Consider the following 7144-nt stretch of genomic DNA (forward strand, 5'->3'; position numbering starts at 1 on the left):
CGCAAGTAAATCTTCTAGCAAGACAATAACCCCAAGCACGTATCAAAATCCACAAAGAAATGGTTAAATCTACATTTTGCAATGGCTATCTCAGAGTCCGGACTTGAACCTGTGGTTTGAATTTAAGAGGTACAAAAGAAGGATATCAAGGATTTGGAAAGATTCTATATGGAGGAATGGTCTAAGATCCCTCCCAATGTGTTCTCCAATCTCATTAAACATTTTAGAAAAAGGCTCAATGTCATTATCCTCACAAGGGGAAGGTGCTGGTATATTGAAAACAGGGGATCCAAATATATATTTTTTAAACAAATCTATTTCTCTGAGCAATTGTATAAAATAATTTGAGCACACAATACAGCTCAGTATTTGTATTATTTATTTGATACAATCTTTATCAAGGGATCAAATAATTCCAGACCCCACTGTAAGTTCGTTACATAAGAACTCACCAACTCCTTACTGTTGATGATATTCTGTAGCAGACAGATTACATTTTTTGCCCTCTTTGTCCTTACCCTCAAACCGCTTGGTCCATTTTTCAACACAAACTGGAATTGAGAATCGTATAAAAAAATAACATCTGTGTTACGTTCGTTTAAAGATGGATTGGACCAAGGGGCAGTGTGTTAGGTGAACATCATACATTTATTAAATGAACACCAAAAACAAGAAAGAATAAACGACAAGTAAAGTTTTGTAGCGCTAACACAGTAACTAACTAAAAACAAGATCCCACAAACTAAGGTGGAAAAAGGGCTGCCTAAGTATGATCCCCAATCAGAGACAATGATAAACAGCTGCCTCTGATTGGGAACCATACTAGGCCAACAAAGAAATAGAAACATAGATTTGCCCACCAAAGTCACACCCTGACCTAACCAAATAGAGAATAAACAAGGCTCTCTAAGGTCAGGACGTGACAGTACCCCACCCCCCTTTCCAAAGGTTTGGAAACCTGAACCTATAGGGGAGGGTCCGGGTGGGCATCTCATCTCGGTGGAGGCTCCGGTGTGGGACGCAGACCCCGCTCAGCTTGAGGCTCCCCCCACTTTGGTGGCGCCTCTGGTGCGGGGATCGTCGCCGGGGACTCCGGACCGTAGATCGTCGTTGCGGACTCCGGACCGGGAACCGTCACTGCAGGCTCCGGACCGCCGACCATCGCTGCAGGCTCCGGACCGCCGACCGTTGCTGGAGGCTCCTGACTTTAGACCATTGCTGGAGGCTTCGGGCCTTGGATCGTCACTGGAGGCTTCGGGCCGTGGATCTTCACTGGAGGCTCCGGGCCGTGGATCATCACTGGAGGCTCCGGGATTGTGGACTGTCTCAGGAGGTTCCGGACTGTGAACCATCTCAGGAGGTTCTGGACTGTGGACCGTCTCAGGAGGTTCCGGACTGTGGACCGTCGTTGGAAGTTCCGGACTGTGGACCATCGCCGGAAGCTCTGGACTGAGAACTGTCGCCGGAAGCTCTGGACTGGGAACTGTCGCCAGAAGCTTGGTGCGTGGGGCCGGCACTGGTGGTACCGGGCTGGTGACACGCACCTCAGTACGAGCATGAGGAGCAGGCACAGGACGTACTGGACTGGGGAGGCGCACTGGAGGCCTGATGCGTGGGGCCGGTACAGGTGGCACCGGGCTGGTGACACGCACATCAGGGCGAGTGCGGGGAGGAGGCACAGGACGTACTGGACTGTGGAGGTGTACATCAGGGCGAGTGTGGGGAGCAGGCACAGGACGTACTGGACTGGGGAGGCGCACTGGAGGCCTGATGCGTGGGACCGGCACAGATTGCACCGGACTGGTGACACGCTCCTCCAAACGTCTACGTTGCCACATACTCCTCGCCAACTCCATTCTCCGGTATCCCTCCTCGCACTGTTCTATTGAATCCCAGGCGGGCTCTGGCACTCTCCCTGGGTCGACCGACCACCTCTCTACCTCCGTGTGCCCCCCCCCGGGGTGCCCTCTGTGTCCTTACCCTCAAACCGCTTGGTCCATTTTTTCAACACAAATTGGAATTGAGAATCATATAAAAAAATAATACCTGTGTTACGTTAATTTAAAGATGGATTGGACCAAGGTGCAGCGTGGTAGGCGTACATCATACATTTCTTAAATGAACACCAAAAACAAGAAATAATAAACGACACGTAAAGTTTTGTAGCGCTAACACAGCAACTAACCAAAAACAAGATCCCACAAACTAAGGTGGAAAAAGGGCTGCCTAAGTATGATCCCCAATCAGAGACAATGATAAACATTTTATATATTTTATTATATACATGAATGCTTCCGCTCAGTGTTTGAGATCAATTGACATGCTTTACCATGGCACTTTGAGATTTATTTTAAACTGCAAAACCCTTATGACCCACTGCACTTTGTATACCAGGGTTGGCTGGCCTTCTCTAGTCACTCGTAGGCTCAGGCACTGGTATACTTTTATTTACAAAGCCATTTTGGGTTTACTACCTTTTTATTTGGGCATTTTTATTGTTCAGAAATGTGGTGGGTACTCTCTTCATTCACTGGACTTTATCCTGCTAACTGTTCCAAATGTCCGAACTGAATTTGGTAAAAGGGCTTTTATGTACTCTGCGCCATCCTCTTGGAATGTTTTACAAAATACTTTTAAACTGGAAGAACTTGTCCCGATTGGTATTTTTAAATCACTGATGAATGATATTGAGACTGATTCTCTGACCTGTCAATGTTTTTAATTTGCTGTTTTTAATTTTGTTATACTCTTGTGAATTCTATGGTTTTTACTAGATTACTTGTATTTTTCATGTTGTTTGTCTGTCATTTTTGTAATGACTTGGTGCTGCCTATCTTGGACCCTCTTGAAAAAGAGATTTTAAATCTCAATGAGCCCTTCCTGGTTAAATAAAGGTTAAATCAAATAAATAAACTAAAACAGCTGCCTCTGATTGTGAACCATACTAGGCCAACAAAGAAATAGAAACATAGATTTGCCCACCCAAGTCACACCCTGACCTAACCAAATAGAGAATAAACAAGGCTCTCTAAGGTCAGGGCGTGACAACCTGTCTATATAAAGTAAGTGACGTTTTTAGTCCATTAATACAACTTCTATATCAGATACGTTAACCCTTTAACCCTATTCTCAGCCGTCTAGAAGAGCATGTTTTGACAATGGATTTAGAAGTGGATATGAAAAAAAAATCTTCACTTGAACTTGATTGGTCAAATCCCCCTGCTTTCCTGCATCAATTTACATAATTGGTCAACTTTGGGTTGCGGCAGTTCAGGGTTGTGGCACTCTAACTTTGCCTACTCAGATGGCTGTCAGAAAACCAAAAATCTATCTCAGAAAACTTCAAATCAGTCACCAAAGATATGGGATAAAAGGCAGGAATTCAGTTGGTTTGGGATGAATATCTCACCACTCCTGTTAGTAGAGACCTTGAAGATTATGAAAATAGATAGTTAAAAATGTAAAAAAGCTCAAAAGCAAGAACTTTGTAAAAAATGTACTCAACCAGTTGGTTGATATGTCAGTAAAAAGAACTGTGGACTAAGAATAATTTTTTTATTAAAAATACTTATTTTGGTTAAAAAGTACATGATCGAATTGTTGACAACCCATTATATTAGACAAAATACAGTTGAAGTCGGAAGTTTACATTAGCATAGCCAAAAACATTTAAACTCAGCTTTTCACAATTCCTGCCATTTAAACCTAGTAAAAATTATAGTTTTAGGTCAGTTAGTATCACCACTTTGTTTTAAGAATGTACAATTTCAGAATAATAGTAGAGAGAATTATTTATTTCAGCTTTCATTTCTTTCATCACATTCTCAGTGGGTCAGAAGTTTACATACACTCAATTAGTATTTGGTAGCATTGCCTTTAAATTGTTTATTTGGGTTCAACATTTCGGGGTAGCCTTCCACAAGCTTCCCAGAACAAGTTGGGTGAATTTTGGTCCATTCCTCCTGACAGAGCTGGTGTAACTGAGTCAGGTTTGTAGGCCTCCTTGCTCGCACACGCTTTTTCACTTCTGCCTACAAATGTTCTATATGATTGAGGTCAGGGCTTGTGATGGCCACTCCAATACCTTGACTTTGTTGTCCTTAAGCCATTTTTACACAACTTTGGAAGTATGCTTGGGGTCATTGTCCATTTGGAAGACCCATTTGCGACCAAGCTTTAACTTTGACTGATGTCTTGAGATGTTGCTTCAATATATCCACATAATTTTCCTTCCTCATGATGCCATCTATGTTGTGAAGTGCACCAGTCCCTCCCGCAGCAAAGCACCCCCACAACATAATGCTGCCACCCCTGTGCTTCACGGTTGGGATGGTGTTCTTCGGCTTGCAAGCATCCCCCTTTTTCCTCCAAACATATCGATGGTCATTATGACCAAACAGTTTTATTTTTGTTTCATCAGGCCAGTGGACAAGTACGATCTTTGTTCCCATGTGCTGTTGCAAACCCTAGTCTGGCTTTTTTATGGCGGTTTTAGAGCAGTGGCTTCTTCCTTGCTGAGCGGCCTTTCAGGTTATGTCGATATAGGACTCTTTTTACTGTGGATATAGATACTTTTGTACCTGTTTCCTCCAGCATCTTCACAAGGTCCTTTGCTGTTGTTCTGGGATTGATTTGCACTTTTCGCACCAAAGTACGTTCATCTCTAGGAGACAGATGTGATGACTGCGTGGTCCCATGGTGTTTATACTTGCGTACTATTGTTTGTACAGATGAACATGGTACCTTTAGGTGTTTGGAAATTGCTCCCAAGGATGAACCAGAATTGTGGAGGTCTACACATTTTTTTCCCGAGGTCTTTTGATTTTCACATGATGTCAAGCAGAGGCACTGTGTTTGAAGGTAGGCCTTGACATACATCCATAGGTACACCTCCAATTGACTCAGATTATGTAAATTAGCCTATCAGAAGCTTCTAAAGCCATGACATAATTTTCTGGAATTTTCCAAGATGTTTAAAGGCACAGTCAACTTAGTGTATGTTAACTTCTGACCCACTGGATTTGTGATACAATGAGTTATAAGTGAAACAATCTGTCTGTAAACAATTGTTGGAAAAATATTTGTGTCATGCACAAAGTAGATGTCCTAACTGACTTGCCAAAACTATAGTTTGATAGCAAGACATTTGTGGAGTGGTTGAAAAACGAGTTTTAATGACTCCAACCTAAGTGTATGTAAACTTCCGACTTCAACTGTACATTGGTAAACCACAATTCATCAATATTCAGACTACAGGTTGCCTATAAAAGAATGCATATAATAGTAATACAAAACGTACATTACATTATACATCACCTTAAAATGCATTAATTTCAATGTAATTAAATACTTGTGTTAGGACATATCATAATTTGTACCATAATTTGTTCAAATTTGACGTCAGTCCTCATTTAACAATGCTTTCCAACCTATAAAAGCCATTGAAGCAGACCTAAATTAATGCTTGTAATATTGTTGAGATTAGTAAAATTGCTATGCATATTTCCTTTCTAATATGGCATCAAATGGCTACCCGGACTATTTGCATTGACCCCCCCCCCCCCCATTTTTACGCTGCTGCTGCTCTCTGTTTATTATCTATGCATAGTCACTTTACTTCTATCTACATGTACATATACATATCGAATCAAATGTTATTTGTCAAATGCGCCGAATAAAACAGGTGTAGACCTTCCTGTGAAATTCTTACAATCCCCTAACCAACAATGCAGTTCAAGAAATATAATTAAGTTAATTTAGTAAATATTTTCTTAAGTAAAAAATTAATAAAAAAGTAACACAATAAAATTACATAACAATAACGAGGCTTTATACAAGGGGTACCGGTACTGAGTCAATGAGCGGGGGTACAGGTTAGTTGAGGTAACAGTCTATGACTTGGGTGACTGGAGTCTTTGACAATTTTTTGGGCCTTCCTCTGACACCGCCTAGTATATAGGTCCTGGAAGGCAGGAAGCTTCCCCCCAGTGATGTATTGGGCCGTACGCACTACCCTCTGTAACACCTTATGGTCGGATGCCGAGCAGTTGCCATACCAGGCGGCGATGCAACCAGGATGCTCTCGATGGTGCAGCTGAAGAACTTTTTGAGGATCTGGGGACCATTGCCATATCTTTTCAGTCTCCTGGGGGGAAAAGGTGTTGTCGCGTCCACTTCACAACTGTCTTGGTGTGTTTGGACCATGATAATTTGATGGTGATGTGGACACCAAGGAACTTGAAACTCTCGTTCCACTCCACTAGTCTCTTCAATGGGGGCCTGTTCAGCACTTATTTCCCTGTAGTCCACGATCATCTCCTTTGTCTTGAGGGAGAAGTTGCTGTCTCTGACCTCCCTATAGGCTGTCTCATCGTTTTCGGTGATCGACTGTTGTGTCGTCAGTAGACTTTCTGAAAGCTGTTCTTTGGGGGAGCCACACACCCATTTCACTTCAGATTTCAGAAGATGGCGTGGGGTCCAGAAAAGAGGCCAAGTCAGGCAGAAACCGACCGTAATAGTTTAACAAGATTCATCTCAACTGAGTTTATTTCCGCTTTTACAACATTGAGTCTCTGCCGTTCACATTGGCTTCCAACACTAGAACAGTCCACAGTCCAGAATGTCACCTTCTATTTTAGGCTACCTTTCGTACATACACTATGTATATACTTGGACAGTGAGGCTAAAATTTGGGATTTGATAAATATTTTCACAGTAGAGAATAAAACCTTTTATTTAAGGGTATTTTCATGAATATCGGTTTTACTGTTTAGAAATTAAAGCACTTTATGGATCTAGTCGCCCCATTTGAAGGGGTCATAAGTATTTGAAAAATTCACTTGTGTATTTAGTCAAAAATGTACTATCGAGTCCCATATCCCTAGCACGCAATGACTACATCAAGCTGGTGGGAAACTTTTGGATGCATTTGCAGTTTGTTTTGGTTGCGTTTCAGATTATGTTGTGCCCAGTAGGTACTACAGGAAATGTATTACTTGTGTATTTAAGGTTTAAAAATGCTTCTGAAGTTTGCAATTTCCACTTAGAAATGTCAAACTTGATTTTACCTTACAAAAAAGTGTATTAACTCATACAAAAATGATAACTCGCATTATTATTATCCTGCTGTAGCAAACATCTGCAA

Source organism: Oncorhynchus clarkii, chromosome 12, assembly GCF_045791955.1.
Source record: "Oncorhynchus clarkii lewisi isolate Uvic-CL-2024 chromosome 12, UVic_Ocla_1.0, whole genome shotgun sequence".
Lineage (NCBI taxonomy): Eukaryota > Metazoa > Chordata > Actinopteri > Salmoniformes > Salmonidae > Oncorhynchus > Oncorhynchus clarkii.